Source organism: Protopterus annectens, chromosome 7.part0, assembly GCF_019279795.1.
Source record: "Protopterus annectens isolate FY-2018-M chromosome 7.part0, PAN1.0, whole genome shotgun sequence".
NCBI classification, from domain to species: Eukaryota; Metazoa; Chordata; order Ceratodontiformes; family Protopteridae; genus Protopterus; species Protopterus annectens.
In genome coordinates, this window is record NC_056739.1 from 708093553 (window position 1) to 708110510 (window position 16958).

At 36.7% G+C, this 16958-nt stretch overlaps 1 long non-coding RNA gene across 1 annotated transcript in view; it reads right to left on the bottom strand.

The window, feature by feature from the left end:
• Nucleotides 1-1699: 1699 nt before the first annotated feature.
• The window catches only part of LOC122806644, a 67689-nt gene continuing 52430 nt past the window's right edge, over nucleotides 1700-16958 (bottom strand). The window contains exon 3 of the long non-coding RNA XR_006365531.1: nucleotides 1700-5059. This is a non-coding gene — a long non-coding RNA (uncharacterized LOC122806644). The remainder of the gene's footprint in view (nucleotides 5060-16958) is intronic.

The following is a 16958-nucleotide window of genomic DNA, read 5'->3' on the forward strand; positions in this document are numbered from 1 at the left end:
GATAAGTAATAAATGTACTTAGTAATACAAAGAAAAAAAATGCTGACATAAAGACATTGACAAAGACTGCATGTGCAACACATAGCCAATGTGGGATAGTGAATAAGTAAAACATTAACCAACGTTTACTTTGACTAGAATGTATACATTAATAATACTTAACTCTACTATGTTAACTTTATTATAAGTCATTGTATGCACCCACACTATACACACACACACACACACACACACACACACACACACACACACACACACACAAAGTACATGTGTACAAAAACGTGTGTGTGTGTGTGTGTGTGTGCGCGCATTTAAACACATGTACTACTTTTAACTTCCTTTTCTTAAAGTTTTTAATACAAGGACACATAGTGAACATATGTTAAAGTAAATTCATCTGTATATTATGGTTCCCATCAATGGTCGCATTTCCTTTGTGGACTACAAAATGCACATGCACTCTACTACTGTAAGGACTGAGTCAAAGTCAGTGGGAATCTCTTACCATGGATCTGTGTGTACCGGATATGCACCCTTCTCTGGGAGGATGTCACAAAAAAGCATACAATAATGAACATTATCAGTGCACTTAGTTGATAAGTTGCCACTTGTCTCTCTTTCTGTAGTTTTGGCCAGTGTGGGGGTGGGGGGGGCATTGCTTGAAAATGGTAACTATGTTGATATTTACATGAAAAAAATATTGTCTGACTTTTCTCTAAATGTCACAAATCTTTGATACTACCATTAAGTTATCTTATCATATAAACTATTATAAATAACAAAACATTTAAAGCTTAGCATTTCAGTACTGTGATGCTGCTTATTTAAATTTGTCAGAAGAGGTGACAACTACCTTTAAACCCCTGACTGATCTAATTGCTTTGTTTTGCTATGAAAGGGTAGTGTTAACCTCCTCCTTTCTGCAATAAAACAGCAGAAACAGTTCCATAGCTTTCTGTCTTTTTTATAGCAGCTGCTGTGCTTCTGAAATTATCAGGTTTAATTACCATCTAAGACTGACAGCAGTACCTGAGATGGTAATCTACAAATTGACCTATGTCTTTAGTATGTCATTCTGGCAGAAATGAATTCCTCTGCAAAAGTATGTGAGAATTTAAGCTTGAAAAAAAAAGTAGGTGGGCTTTCCATTCCTTTGATTATAAAGCAAGGAAGTGAATGTTTTAAAAATTACAAGCAGGTTTCTAGTTCCTACACAATACTGGAACCATACTGTAGGGAGAAAAGAAACCTAAGGATTGAGTTAAACTGTAGGAGAGGGCAGAGTTTTCCTTTAAGGGAAACGGCAAGAGAGGGTGGACCTTTCATTTAAATACAGTTTTAACAATGAACTCAGTCTTTTTCAGTAATTTTGCCTTAGTAAAAGTTAAAAAATACACAGCAACATAAAATTTTAGTCCACACTTCTGTGATTTTTTTTCCCATCTCTACGTTCTTTTGGGGGTCACACAGGGAGTCATTTTGTGTGTATAAAACTTTTCTCTTGCCAGTACCCATGTTCTAAGCCCATTTTCTTTTTTGCTTGGTCACAGTAAATTCTTAAACTCTAAAATAAAAAACAAAATTTTGGGGACACAGCCAAACCGATTTATAATCTCCTTTTGCATAAATTATTTTCAAAAAAATAAACATTACCACATATGCAAAACTATTTCAGTGTAGTTCAGTTTTCTCTGCCCTTCTTTATTCCAAAAATATCACATTCTCAGAAAAACTTAACCGATGTTTCATCATGTCCATGAATATGGGATATTTATTCCTCAATATTGCTAGATCTTCTGTGGACAAAGTAAACACCAGCATTCCTAATAGTGTATGGAGCATCAGTTTAAGAAGAAGAGAGAACTGAAATTTCACTTCTGCTGAAAACAATTATTCTGCAGAGTGTTTTCTGCTCTGTGACTTTAAGGGGTTATATTTAAAAAAAATTCAAGATAGTCATCATACTTTTCAAAATACTCACCCATTTTATGGTGTCTATTCATTCTAATCTTTCAAATTCTACCTATAAAACATCATTCTTCACCTTGACCTAATCTATTCTGTTCCAGTGCAAAATTTTAGATGGATTATCTTATCATTTGTGAATCATGTACATTAGTCCTGTAAAAAAAATGCAGATTCTAGTCTCTGCAGAGGTACTGCTCACTAAGGCATTTATCGCTGCCGTCCATCTCTGAGAGTAAACTCTTAGTGACAGAGCACAGATTTGTAAATTTGTTTTAGCACCTCATCAACTTTTCATGTTCTCCTTCCAAATTCTTCTGCCATTTATTTTTACACTGGAACCTGCAACTTCCTCTATGGCATTCTTGCTACTGCTATCAAAGCCATCTTTGTGTCTTCTTATTTGTCTTTTTTTAACTGCTGTGACAAAATTCAGTACTCAAAAGATTCTTCTTATGTACAAAATCCATCAGTCCAAAAGCTCAATATTAAACTTTTTTTTCTGGAATCCAAAAATACTTTGACACTGTTTAAAGTCAGTGGAGTCCAAACCACTGGTTAAAGTCACTGTTTTAGAAGAGTGACTCCAAAGCTCTTTACTCTTAGGTGGCCATTGCTGAAGTTGCAATATGCTACAACTTTGTAGAGTTTGCTATGAGATCTATCTTAATGCAGAGTCCATGACCTCTTTATGTGGACATGTTAACCTTGAGATGGGCTAAATACCCCAATTTCTCACTTTTTTCCCCATCTGAAGCAAGTGGTATGCTCCTCTTACTTAGTCCAAAGACTACTGCACAATGCATCCTCTGGCAATGAAAAGCACTGCCATTGCTGCAGATCTCCTCCCTTGTACTATAACTGCTGCCAATGCAGATGCACAATATGCCTCAGTTCTGATTTTTTGGACCTGTTCCTGCAGATAAAGCATCCTTGAACTGGAACAGATGTAATCTCTGCCTTGATTCCACTGGGATTCTATAATGGTCTCTCTCCTTACTTAAACAAAAAGTCAACCTGACAGCCTTCTTTTGTGCAAACAGATCTATTATAACTTGCTGATTGAAGCTGGGTATATTCCGTATAAGCCGTGTTTCCACCAAAATCATTGCTAAGACATCCAATTTGTCTTGGTCTTTGGTAGAACACAGAACAGATTTAATTCTCTTTAATGTTGAAAAAACCCTCCCAGGCTCACTAGTTGGCATGGGAGTTGTAAGAATAATCATCAGGAGAGCAATGGTCTCTGAAAATTCAGCTGTCAGGGAATATTCAAGTAAGAATTTTGATAGTGAACAGCACTTCCAGGTCCTCCAAAGTCCTTGTGACTATACAGTACTTCTAATTCTGATTTAAGCTTCTGTTTAACAACAAATGGGTAAGTCTTTAAAGTTTTCTCAAGGATCTCTTCTGGGAATTCTTTTAAATAAACAGAAAACTTTGTATATGACAGTAAAAGTGATGCTTCAAGATGTCCAGAGTGTTGAAATAGTGTAGAGACCTGGCAGCTTATCAGATCACAGACATCCAGTGCAGCAAGAGACAACATCTGATGTACTGCCCCTGATTTTGAATGCCATCCTGCAGTACTACTAATATGTGATTGCACTTTAAGAGTATCAAGAACAGTTCCGACATCACTCTGGACATTTGTTGAATCTGTATTATGAAATTGAAGCAGTCTATACAGAATATCAACATGAGGCATTATGGAATGGAAAAGAGTTAGCCAGAAAACAAATTCATCATCTTGAAGCATCTTCTCTAATCTAGATGCTTCTCCTACAGTTGTATATGTACTCGTACTTGAAACTGCCAAGTGATGGACACACTGCATTAATGATTCTCTGTTCTCATACACCATGTTCATGGTTCTAATATCGAGTGCCTAGTGTTCCACATACTTCCTGAATATGTCTTGCAACCACATGATCAATATTAGTTTTGTATTGTCACAATCATGAAAAAAATGCTGCAATGTGAGTAAGATTCAAAAAAAAAATTCTTGCATGAGGATTCTGTGATGCTGCTCTTTCTATCACTAAGTTCAGCTGATGTGCATAGCAGTAAACAACACAAGCACATTTAAATGTCTGCCTTATGATTGCACTTCATTTTGCACACTACTCATTAAGGAAGCACCACCATAACACTGAGCAATTAATTTCTCAGTCTGGCTTGGGATTACTTTCTTTAGTTGTTGAAGCACAACAGCAGTGATATCTTGTGCAGACTGCCCCTGTGGTGTAAAAAATCCCCAGAACTGTTCCTGCACCTGGCTATTTACAACATATCGGAATACAACAGCAATCTGCCATTTCCCTGCTACATCTGTTGTTTCATCTACAATCACTGCTACAAAACTTGTTTTGCTGATCTCTTGTTTTATTTCTTTTCTGCTGATTTCCAACATGCACTCTTAACAGATCATTCTGAATGTTTTTTGATAATCCTTTAAAAACTGTTGCATTCTTCATATGGTCTGCCACTATCTTATCTAACATGCAAGTGTAATCTACCATCTGACAAAAGAGGCTAGCATCTACTGATTCCATGGACTCACTGCTCCCTCCGAGAGTTACTTCATGATCAGCAGACAGTTTAATGCAGTCAATTAACCGAGACAAAACATGCCAGTTTTGTTCTACTCTTTTATTATATCTTTCAACTGATGACTGAAATCTAGTGCTCATTTTTGACTTAACATTTGCTTTTCCCAAGGCAGTCAGAAGCATGAATTCTTTAGATGCCTTGGGGAATTTTCATGTTTTTTTTACTCTTTCTGCCATTCTCTTTAGGTCACTCATACCTTTTGAAGTCCAGCATTCCTCCCCACCAAACAGTATGCATGGGAAGCAGTACAAGGGATTTGTGTCTTCACAACCACAGATCCAGATGTGTTTTTTTGTAAATTGTATTGCCGAAGGTACATGTGCATGTTCTCTCTCTACTTATTCCAGGTGACTCAATCTTTAGGTCTGGTGTTGGTCTTCCAATCTGCTTGATTCTCCGTCATCCAGTGGTAATTCTGTAAACTTGACTGACTGAAGGTATTTCACTGTATTTCTATGTTCATTCATTTTCCAAGGACTACCTTAATGTAAAAAGAAGAAAAATTAAGTAAATGTGCAAGTCACCATTTTAATTTTTAACATCCTAAAGTGCATATTAACAAGAATATGTCTAGATTTCTCAGACTACTCTTTTAAATAATTAGACATCCGTTACATATTTACTAGGTGTGCTTTCAGAATTTATATAACTTCTCACAGGGAAGTTTGTTTATTCAAGCCTCCTATCTTGTTATTCAACAAACAACATTAGAGTTTTACGAATTAGCCAAGCTAGGGTCTTCACTGTGTAATTTAACCTTAAACCACCTGTACTGGAGGCCCATGAGATATATCCAAATGACCATTAATGATATAGTGTTTCAGCTACACAACTTCTGAATGCTAACAACTTCTTAAGTCTTTACTGGTACATAAAGGCCAAATAACCAGGAAGAGCTAAATAATATTCACTCCTGGTTATCAAAAGAAACATCATTTCATTAAAATTGAATGAGTGAAATCAATATCCATGCATTTTTCAGTTTCAAAGTACCATTAAAACAAGCGCTGTAAGGCATGTTGTTACTACTACTTTCATTTACACTTTGCTAGGATCTGTAACTTATTACTACTTTCAATTAAACTTTACTATAACATGTAGTTTATGAAATAGGATAACTAAGGTAATGGCTACAAAAAAAGTCCAAACAAATGCCTAATTGCTGCCACACCTTCATATGAATTACTTATTCAGGTTTCTTCAGGAGCTGACACCTTGCTAAAGTGATATCTCACTTAAAAAACAAAAACAAAAAAAAAAAAACAGTGTTCTGGTTTGGTTTTGCATGCATTGCAGTAGCCAGTAATACTTGGAGTACTTGTAACTGTTGTGCATGTTTTCTTTGGCATAATTATTCATTTTGTAGATTAAACTGTCAAAACAGAGTTTCTGTTGGCATGCTGTGACTTGCTTTTCTGTAGCCTCAGCCCCCAACACACACAAACAACAATTGTGATAGGGAAACAGTGGAATAGTAGAGCTACGAATACTGAAGAATGACAATTTTTTCAGAAATTTCGTATTATTTTTAAGAGCTTCAACTGTAACAGATAAAAACAATGTAACTGCATTCATATTCAGTTACATAATCTAATCAGCATGGCACTGGGTGTACTTTTCAAGGAATTACCATTAAATCTGTGCAATGATGAAATATGATTTACGTGCATGTTGTACTGCCAGAAGCCTCATTTCTGTTGCAGTTTATTTTCAAAAATGGCAAGGGCATCTTTGCTTTCTTTGGAAATTGTTACTCATTTATGAATTGTTTTCAGATGCCTAACCCAATATATGATGTTAGTTGTACTATGTATATCTCTGAACCATCAGAAATATTACAGAATGTACCAGACTGGGATTTCAAACACACGTGCAGAACTTTAACACAATATCACTCCATACTTCATACAGTACTCACGTGAGCATCACAATCTATTTCTGTGATCTACTCCCAGTCCTATCATTCCACCCTCTATCACCCTCCAAACAGTTTAAGGGAATGAACTTTTGTTCCATTGTACACTTCACTATACACTATCCTACACTTTTGTACCACATTTTCTTCACAAATGAAAAGTTCACATTTCACTCCTTGCCACAGAGCAACTGCATATATGTGTATGTGTGTGTGTGTGTGTGTGTGTGTGTGTGTGTGTGTGTGTGTGTGTGTGTGTGTGTGTGTGTGTGTGTGTGTGTGAGAGAGACAGAAACACACACAGCTTCTGCACAAGTTGTTAAGTGCTCGTTCCTATTTTCATATTCATAGTTCCCCTACATAACAAACAAAAATATGTCTACTAATACACATAACACTACCATTCAAAAAATTTAGTGCACTGTTCTGAACCAACAGTGATAACAGCAAATGCAACCACAAAATGAAAGTAATGCACTTACTAGTTTAAAATACATATAATCAACAATTCATTATACCTTAGCAGAACCCGTACTATTTGTGATTTTCCATACCTCTTTCACTATGGTACAGAGAAGGCCATACAGCCTCATCAACAACTCCAACACCAGAAATTAAACAAAACTTGGATGTCACTAGGAAAAAAAAACACAACATCCAGTCCTCATAATTGCTTTCACTCACTGAACTGACCGCCTTAGTGGAATCCCTTATACAACAGAGGTCAGTGGACATTCAACAGAGAATTACATGGAGGGAGAGCATCACAGAATGAAAAATAACAGAAAAAAAACACTAAAAATGATCACAAACCATGGTGACTATTGCAAAACCAAAGGAGAATGCATTATAACAATAAAATAACCACAAAGATAAGAAAACAACAGATCACTAACAGTTCTGCACCACACATCATCTAACCTACCAGGATAGATTAAAAAGCAAAACCTGTCTGAAGTAATCGCCACAATGTGGAGTTTGTGACATAAAACTTTGGCACCAGAGTACTTAAAGGACTTAGGTTGAGCTTAGCAATTTTTTTTTGTCCCTCAATCTTGTAGGTTTCCTCTTGTCTGCATTTATCAGAGTATAAAAGATTAGTCCAGATAAAAATCACTTTAGCTAGCAGATCTAGGAGGCTTATCTCCGATACCCTCCCCTGTGGGAGGCATAAAGACACCTTGTTGACGTTTCAAGTAGTTTATTCAGTTAAGTAAGTAGATGGAAGGGTGTTCTTGTATGCACTTTTAGACAAGTGATTAGGGTAGCCCACTATTGGTCTTCATCAGTTCTTTTCTGATACAAAAAAATGATAATTTTGAAGAGAAGTGGGTTACAGCATGAAGTCTGGTAAGGGTCATTTTGTTCGTAGAAATGAAAGAAACATACAAAGTGAAACTTCTGGGGTGAAACAAGGAGGGAACTCATCCTGCCGCCAGAGCATCATCTCACATACTTAATGTCATGGAGAATATCTTGCATTACCAGAAACTGCTTACAGTCCTCATCATTACCAAGGAGAGGCTCATTGGGTGCAGGTCCTTGGAAGACTTGTTCACAATGGCTCTAGAAAGTGTTTGAAACATCATCTATTTTGTAGGGTCTAGCAACAGTATGTAGAGAACACATGCAGGTGTTTACAGATGTCACTTACCAATATTTATTGAGACAAGTGAAGCAGCCACTGCCCTAGCAGAGTAAGCTACTGGAACTGACCCAACATACATGATCATTTTTTGGTACCAGAGATTTGAAGAGGGGTTCAACTGGAAAAATGTTTCAGAGCATAAGCTTGAAAATTTTTAGGGAGACTAAAGAGCCATCCATCCTATCATGAAAGCTGGGGATGGCCAAAATATGTATTCCAACAGTGGACAAAATGAGACCCAACTTGTGTAATGAATTCCTAAAGGAAAATAGTATCTCCCTTTTGAGGAACATGGCTCTTGTACTTTAGCTTGTGTAAAAAGTGAAGCCAAGAATCCAGAACATAGATGTGCAAATTATGTCATTATGAAACAAACTGTACAAAATGGCACTTACATCCTCTGCTCCTTCTTACTTAATATAATAAACTCCATGGATTGCTTCATTAACTACAACCTTGGTTCTTGTACTAAAGCACTTTTGCACAGCTGTCTGGAGAATTGTTTAATGGATCAGTGTCCTACTTCCCACTTTTTGTCATCAAAACATAAAAAAGTTTTCCCAGTAGGTACGCACTTTTGAAAACTTCTCAAACAATGGCTTCTGAGAGCCCCGGAACTCTAGCTTTTACAAGAACCAAAAGAACTGCTAAATAATAAATTGCCTGATCTTGAGGCACTCCTGCATTTAGAAATCATCCATGTCTGGGTAATTATTGACACTGTTCAAATTTAAAGACAACAGTCCCACTATACAAGGGTTTTGTGTTTTCCATATATTCAGACCCATTGGCAACTATGGAGGAGTCTCCATATTTGTCAAGGAACATGTTTATTTCCAGGTAAATCCATAGGGACCCACAAAGTGAATTCAGTGAACTGCAGATCACTCTAGATAGGATTATCAGCTAACAGCTCATTACAGAACACTTTCTTTCTATTAGCAAAAATTCCATTACATTGGGTGACTAATAACCCCTCAATAAAACTGAGACACCTACACTGCCAATGCTAGGCACAAAAATTCTTAGACTTTAAAAAGTTCTTGAGCAGTCAGTAAGCAAACCTATTGGAGAACAGAACATTCTTGATCTGATTCTTTCAAATATGGCTTCTTCTTACACTATTGCTCTGGACTCTTTTTACCCACTGAAGTCTAACCACAAATTTGTGACCTTCTCTTTTAAACTCCTAAATACCCAGACAGCAAGCCTACTGAATATAAGGGCTACAGATACGACAACCCAAACCTACTATGACAAAATACCAAAATTCCCTTATGACTACACTTCCTTGAGCTTGATAAAACAGCAAACTTCACTAAAGAATTCTATATCCATTTAGAAAAATTACATAGGGCTTGCAGCCTCTGTCAGAACCAAGTATCACATGAAATTCAGAAACAAACCACCCTAATTGTCTAACATTATTAAAAACTACACAAAAGAAAGAAAAAAATATTTAGTAGATCCAAAACCCCTATTCTCAAAGACAAATGAAGAACACTATCTGATCCACTGAAAGATGGTATGAACTTAGTCTGGCCTCTGAAGCCCAAGACAGTTTTCTAGCACAGCTAAAAGAGAATTTATAATTAAGAAACAATACTTTGTATTGCTGTGAACTTATTCATAAACAACGTATCCTATTCTGACGCAACAGACATTGCCAATATCCTTATAAAGACTTCTATCCAAAGTCCTAAAACATCTGAATCCCTAATTCTGCCAATTACCTAGAAAGTTTATTTACGGTGCCAGCTAGCAAAAAACAAAAATACCTCTTCCATGGGACCTAACAGTCTACCCGGTCACTTAAACTTGCCATTGCACTGCAGATGCACTCAAACTGTTTAACCTATGTTTAGCTACTGGGTTCATCCCTGACAAATGGCACACTACTGTGGTGATGTCCCTCCTTAAGCATAGTCTTAAAGTTGACCCAAGTCACTACAGCTGTGTCACCCTTCCAAGTTTCATCTGCAAAGGCATGGGGGATTATAACAGGACCTCAAAACTATGATATCATTAATTGTGCTAGACTCAATCACCCAACAGTTTGGTTTTGTGAAGTGTACAGCTTTTACTCAATCTGGTAAACTTCTTCAAAATGGTTACAGACAATGTAGGTGGTGGCCATCCAGTATGCACAGAATATCAATCGGACCAAGGTATCACATGGAAACTAAATGCTTTAAAAATCGACTCACGTGGATAGCAAACTAGCTGAAAGACAGAACACTCACAGTGCGACTTGCATGTCCCTCATCAAAAGTAGGAGTGTACCAGAAATATTCTTCAGGTCTCACTGCTGAGACCTCTCCTTTTCAGCATTTGCTTTTCAGAACTTCAAGCAGAGAGAAAAGATCCCAGAATAACAGTTTGTGGATGACTGTAAACTAGAGTGTAGGGGGGCTGTTCCTCTTACTCCCAGAATGAGCTCTCTGTAGTAAACTCTTGGAGCACTAAAAATGTGCTCATACTAAATGTTAAGCAGTGTAGCATTATCATGTTTGGTAGACAACCCCTCCCCTAATCACACTATATAGACAACACACTGCTACAAAATGAAAATGTAGTCAGGGATCTAGGAATTTGGATTGATAACTCCTTCTCTTCACTATCGTATGACAATGGTTGTAAAGAAAAAAAAAAAAAAAAAAAACCACAGTGGAAGCCGTAGTAACTGTAAATCAGGCAGAGCACGGATTTATTTGATAGAAGTTAGCGCTTTCGGTAGGGAAGTTTTCCCCACCTTCCTCAGACTAAGACATTCTACAAACACTTCTCCCAACATTTAAATAGTAAAATTAAAAAAAATTAATTAAACAATTAGTTAACAAACATCAATTATCCAATCAAGCCCATGTTACCAAATTTTTCTTATGATATATAGAGTACTAAAAGGCTTAAAAACATTTTAAATAACATTTTGAATGCACTTTAAAAACCTTTTTCCTGTGCTTTACATAGATGAATTAAATATCATATTTCAAATCTTCCACTGTGGTTTTTTTTTTTTGTTTTGTTTTTAGTTTGTTTAAATTGCCTTTTCGAATGGTTGTAAAGAAACCCTATTTAGCACAGCTAATTGCCAAAGGAATATCATCAAGGTTTAAGGAGGTAATTACTCCTATATATTCAGCATTGATTGGACCAGTTAGAGAGTACCATACCCCCTTTCGGATGCATCTCACTACACATATCAAAACAGAAACACCCCAAAAGTTCTTACAAAAAAAAAATCACAGGCCTAACATCTCAGAGCTACCAAGAGAGACTGCAAGCTAGACCCATCAGATCCAGCTTCATACAGGCCCATTTCAATTCTAAACCATGATTATAAAATGTCTGTGCCTACAATGGCTAAAAGAATGGCAAAGGTGATGCCAAAATTGATACATGGTTTTTGTGGAGGGGAGGCAATCATTTGACACTGACAACATTAACAGAACACTGATGATCCAGAGGGAAGCTGAATGGAAGAAAATACCAGTGTTGTTGGTGGGTCTTGACACAGAGAAAGCATTTGACAGAGTAAGCTGGGAGTGTATCAGCAGAGCAATGGAAGCATTTGCATTCCCCTGTTAAAATTATAAAGTTGATTAGGAGGATATATGAGGGATTGGAGGCAAAAACTAAAGTGGGTTTGTTCCTCTTTTATAATTTCTGTTAGAACACAAGACCCAGGCAGGGGTGTCCTCTTTCCCCTTTGTTATTTGCATTATATTGAGCACCACTGACAAAGAAAATAATAGACTCAGAAATTCAAGGATGTAATTAGTATGGTAATAAACAAAACATGGCTCTATTTGCAGATGATATTATTTTATGCATGATAAAACCAGAAAAGGACATTTCAGTGTTGTAGAACAATTTGAGGCAGTTTCAAATCTTTTCAGGATACAAAATTAATGAAGCTAAAACAAAGCCAATAGCTGTAAATTGTTTGACCACACACAAATTGGTTCAGCAATATCCACACTTACAGATACAAGAAAAAAATTAAGTACTTAGGGATATCAATTAGAAAGGATTCTGGTGTGGCAGCTAAGGATATGTGGGAAGAAACTAAAAAGATAACACAAAAACTGACAAATTGGAAGCACTGTAATATGGATATGGATATCAAGATACAAGCAGTTAAAATGTTTTTAGTCCCTTTAGTCTTATATACAGGGCAGGCATATTTTTATCAACCAGCTGAGATGTTGTGGACAGCAATTAATAAAGAGCTGAAGGATTTTATATGGAAGGGAAAGACAGCAAGAACCAAGTGGGATAAGCTAATTCTTCCAATTGAACAAGGTATTTTGGGATAACCAATTTGAAGGGGTATTTCAGAGCTAAACAATTAAAGCTTCTATACATAGCACATGTAGAAACCTATAATTCAAAGTGGAAAGGGATTTTGATGAAACAGAGGGGAAGCTCAAGGGATTTTGGATGCAGATACTCAAGAAGAATAACAATACCATACAGAATATTATGTTCATAAAGTAGCAAAGAGTACTCTAAGAACTAAGCCAACACGGGAATGGAGAAAGGAGATTCTGATGATAGGGATGACTGCAAATTAGGGTTACAGACAATTAGCAAGAGGGGGTTTGAGTTTACTGGAGAAAACTGGTAAATGAACCAAGGTACTGAGAGAAAATAATTAGAGGGAAAGGTAAGAGGCCAAGAATTTATATGGACTACAGTCTAGAGATTGATATCAATCCTTGATAGGGAAGACAGAGCATAGGCAAAAAGAAATAAGGGGGATATTAAGCAAAAGACCAGCACTGGTAGAATTTTTAGTAGAATCTAGAACAGAAGCTGCTGTTAAAAAGGGAATTATGATGAAACTTGTTTTTTGTAAGCACTTACCCCAAAAACTATATTCATCTTAATGACATATTTATTTTTATACATCTTGTAAATAGTTTTGCTATATTCCTGATTATTGACACTGTATAACATTGTATTGCTACTTAATGCCTTGTAATAACCCTGTAACATTGCTGTTTAATGCTAATTTATAATGAAAATTGTAAAAAAGGACTCTTCAGCTCAGTCGGACAATCCTGGTCAACAAATGTAAAATAAATACATAAATAATTAATAAATAATTAGTAGAGCATACAAAATATTGCATGATAACTATAAGAATCAGAGGAGGTTAGAAAAGATTGGGAAGAGAGATTTAATAAGCGATTCACAAAGAAACAATGGGGGATATATGTATGTCTCCCAAATATGCAACAAAGTCTAGATGATTTATGACCTTTACTTGGAAGTGTTTACATACATATTTTTATACCCCCAAGTAGACTCCAAAGGATTTTTCCTTAGCTAGACAGAAAATGTTGGAGATATGATGGGGAAGAAAGAGGTAATTGGGAACATATTTTGTGGGAGTTTAATAAGTTGGCAGACTTTAAAGATTGCCTGCAGACTACGCTGTCAGAGATACTAGGTGAGCAAAAACAACTTTACTAACGTTATTAACTACCATCACAATGATGGCAATTTAGTTTCCTCCATCTTTCTTAATCTGTCCAAAGATTTTGATACCATCTCCCATTCTAAACTCTTAACTACACTCTCGGAACTTAAACTTGGCTGTTCTGCACTTGCTTGGTTCCAGCAATAACTAAATGGACTCTAGCAAGCTGTAAATGGCAACAAAATCTCTCTTCATCACTGCCTGTAACCTTGGGAGTTTCACAGGGAATCTATTCTGGGTCCATTCCTTTTTATTATCTTTATTAACAGTCTTCATACTGCCACCCCACCTGCCTCCACAGTTCAATATGCAGATGATTCCACCCTGATTTGTGCCACCCTAACATTACAAAAATTTCAAAAAATCACCCAGCAGTCATTTAATGCCATGGAATCTTGGCTAAACAGTGTACAACTTATACTTAACCCTACCAAAACAAAACGCATGCTCTTCTATCAACCTAGAACTGCAGACGCCCACCCACCATTCAATACCTTATCATTAAACCTTACAATTATTTTTCCAGTTTCCCCAAACAAAATTACTTGGCGTGGTCAATGACCTTAACATAAAATTCGACATACACATATCACAGACAAAAAAAAATTCATAAAAAATGAGGAACCCTATTCAGAATCGACAATTTATAAATAAATCTTCAAAGGCTACTATAGCAAGAACCCATCTTATCTCTACGCTACTATACACCTCATAAATTCTTACAAACATTAAGAAATCTTGACCTAGCAAAACTTGAAACTTGCTATAATAAAATTGCAAAGTTTGCTTGCCACAGTAACAAATTTTATATCCCATCATTATTTGGCTTTGAAACAACCGGTACTTCTGGAAAAAGAACTGCTGGCAATTGAAATAAAAATGGACTTGCTCAGCTCTGTGGCATACAGGGATACAGCCTTGACTACAATCCAATTGCAGGTGACCTGGTTTTGATTACTGGCCTTAGTCCCAGAACAAATGACCAAGAAGGGGATGGAATGATGGGGTTGATCCTGCTCAAATCAAACATGAAGGTGTGAGGGGGTGTGCTGTGGAGGTGAGCCACTGCCTTGTTACTGGCAATGAGACCTGAATCATAGGAAGTTTCAAGTCTACAGAGTCTTGCCTCTATTATACTTTGCCAGTTCCCTGAATAGACTGCCCCTCTTCCTTCTCACAGATGATTCTGCCAGTCATGCCAGATATGTACTTATAAATATTCAATTACCCAGGTCCCAGAAGAAAGATAGTGTATCACAGCACCTTACCTGTAGGGGGAGTCTATTCCAGAGGTGATGGAGACACCGGAGTAAAATCTCCCTCAATCCACCTTGATTTACTGATCTGCTGAAGCAGGTTTAGATCTCTTGTTCTGGTATTTATGGGATGGTATGATTTGTGAAGGTAGCAGACGTCCTAGGCTACTGGGTCCCTGACTGCTCAGAAAGCAAGTCATACACCTCCTTTGAGAAGCCTGTAAGATAGACTAAAGAGTGACAGTGATTCTAGTCATTTCTGGTAGCTTAGTGATTTTAAAAACTTATGATCCTATTTGTTAGGAACCTCTTGGGTCTTTTCCAGCTGTTTGATATGTGTGCTGTGGTACAGCCAAGGGATTGCACTGTAGTCTATAACTGGTCTTATTACTGCTGAATACAACAGGATGAAAACTTCTTTAGATGTGGATGATATTCCCGTAATGATCAGCTACTTCTAGTCAAAGGATTTCCTGGCAACTGTTAGTACACAGTAGTCAAAGAAGAGGGAATTAATCCAGGTTTCATGGTCTCGCAACTACATTTTCATTTACTCTATATGCTGGAGTGATGATTTATTTGTCAAAAGTGACAATGTTCAATTTTTAGCATTAAATGCAGGCTCATTTTCAATATGTTTCTGCTGAAGGACTTCTGTGTCACACATTGATCTGACAATAACTTCATTTTTTCAGTCATCCACAAATTTAGTAGGCCATAAGTCTTTGATTTTAGTCTGTAGGTCAGAGAAAAATCAAGAAACAAAAGCAGCTCTTTCAACAGGCCCTGTGGGGCACCACCATTCACTTTTATATCTAAAAAAAAAATATATATATATATATATATATATATATATATATATATATGTATATACATACATACACACACACGCACACACATCTCTCTTGCGCACTCTCTCTCTCTCTCTCTATATATATATATATATATATATATATATATATATATATATATATTATGATCAAATTACCATTTCATCGAATTGCTAAATGTCGAGACCATAACGTCCCAAGCCCACAATATGGCAAACTAACATTATCGAACCTTGCATTGTCGAAAAAAATCACCCAAATCATCACTGTCCTACAAACTCGAAACCCATACTATCGCAAAAGTAAATGGCGAACCTGCACTCTTGTCTCTCAGCCTCATAGTGCGTAACAAGGGATTCTTTCACACCAAGTATAATGTAAAGATTATATCCCTCTTTTCAACCAGAAATGTGTCATTCAAACATAATCGACCTATAAATGTCCCATTTCAAGCAGTGATTACCAATCCATTCATAGTGCAACCTAACATATTTGTACATTCTTCCACTTCCAAAAATGTGAACACAACTCAACGTTTAGATGAAAAGCATTCCAACAACTTATATATGCAATACGTTGAGATCAAAGCTTCACTAGAGTAGCAACAGCTTTCAAAAAAACTAACAAGTGTCATAATTGTCCTCACTACCCAACACGGTCTCAAACTGGGTTTGCCATAGGTTAAGTTTTCTTCTTTTTTGCGATGGTCGACAGCCTGCTGCCACTCTTAAATGCAATTCCTCCACTCGTTTTTGTTCTCTAGCCAATGTGGACATAAGCACTGCTAAATCAGTAGCGCGACTCCCCAACATATACTTTAGTCTATCGTGCCAACCTTCAATGCTATTTTGAGTTTGAGGTAAACATTGCATATTTAACTGTGACACATTCCAAAATTCTTTAGGAAACAGCAGGGGAAATCTCACAAATGCAGTTCTTCGAGTTGAAAACTTTCTAGGTTTACCTAAAAGGTACCAATCAGAAAAATATTTTAGCAGACCCTGACCTTTCACAGGAAAAGACTGCTTTAATAAATTAAAAGCAGGTATAACTTCATCCTCTGAAACAAAAGCAAGGGCTATTGGACAATTCACTGAAGTTTGAAACCATTGACATTTGTTGTACAATGCTGCTAACCCAAGACTTTGTAGTTTATGCCATGGATTTTTAAATCTGGCTTCGTAGCGTCCACATCCCCCTTGCATCGGTCCTGCGGTTAGGTTGCTTGACTCAACAACATACA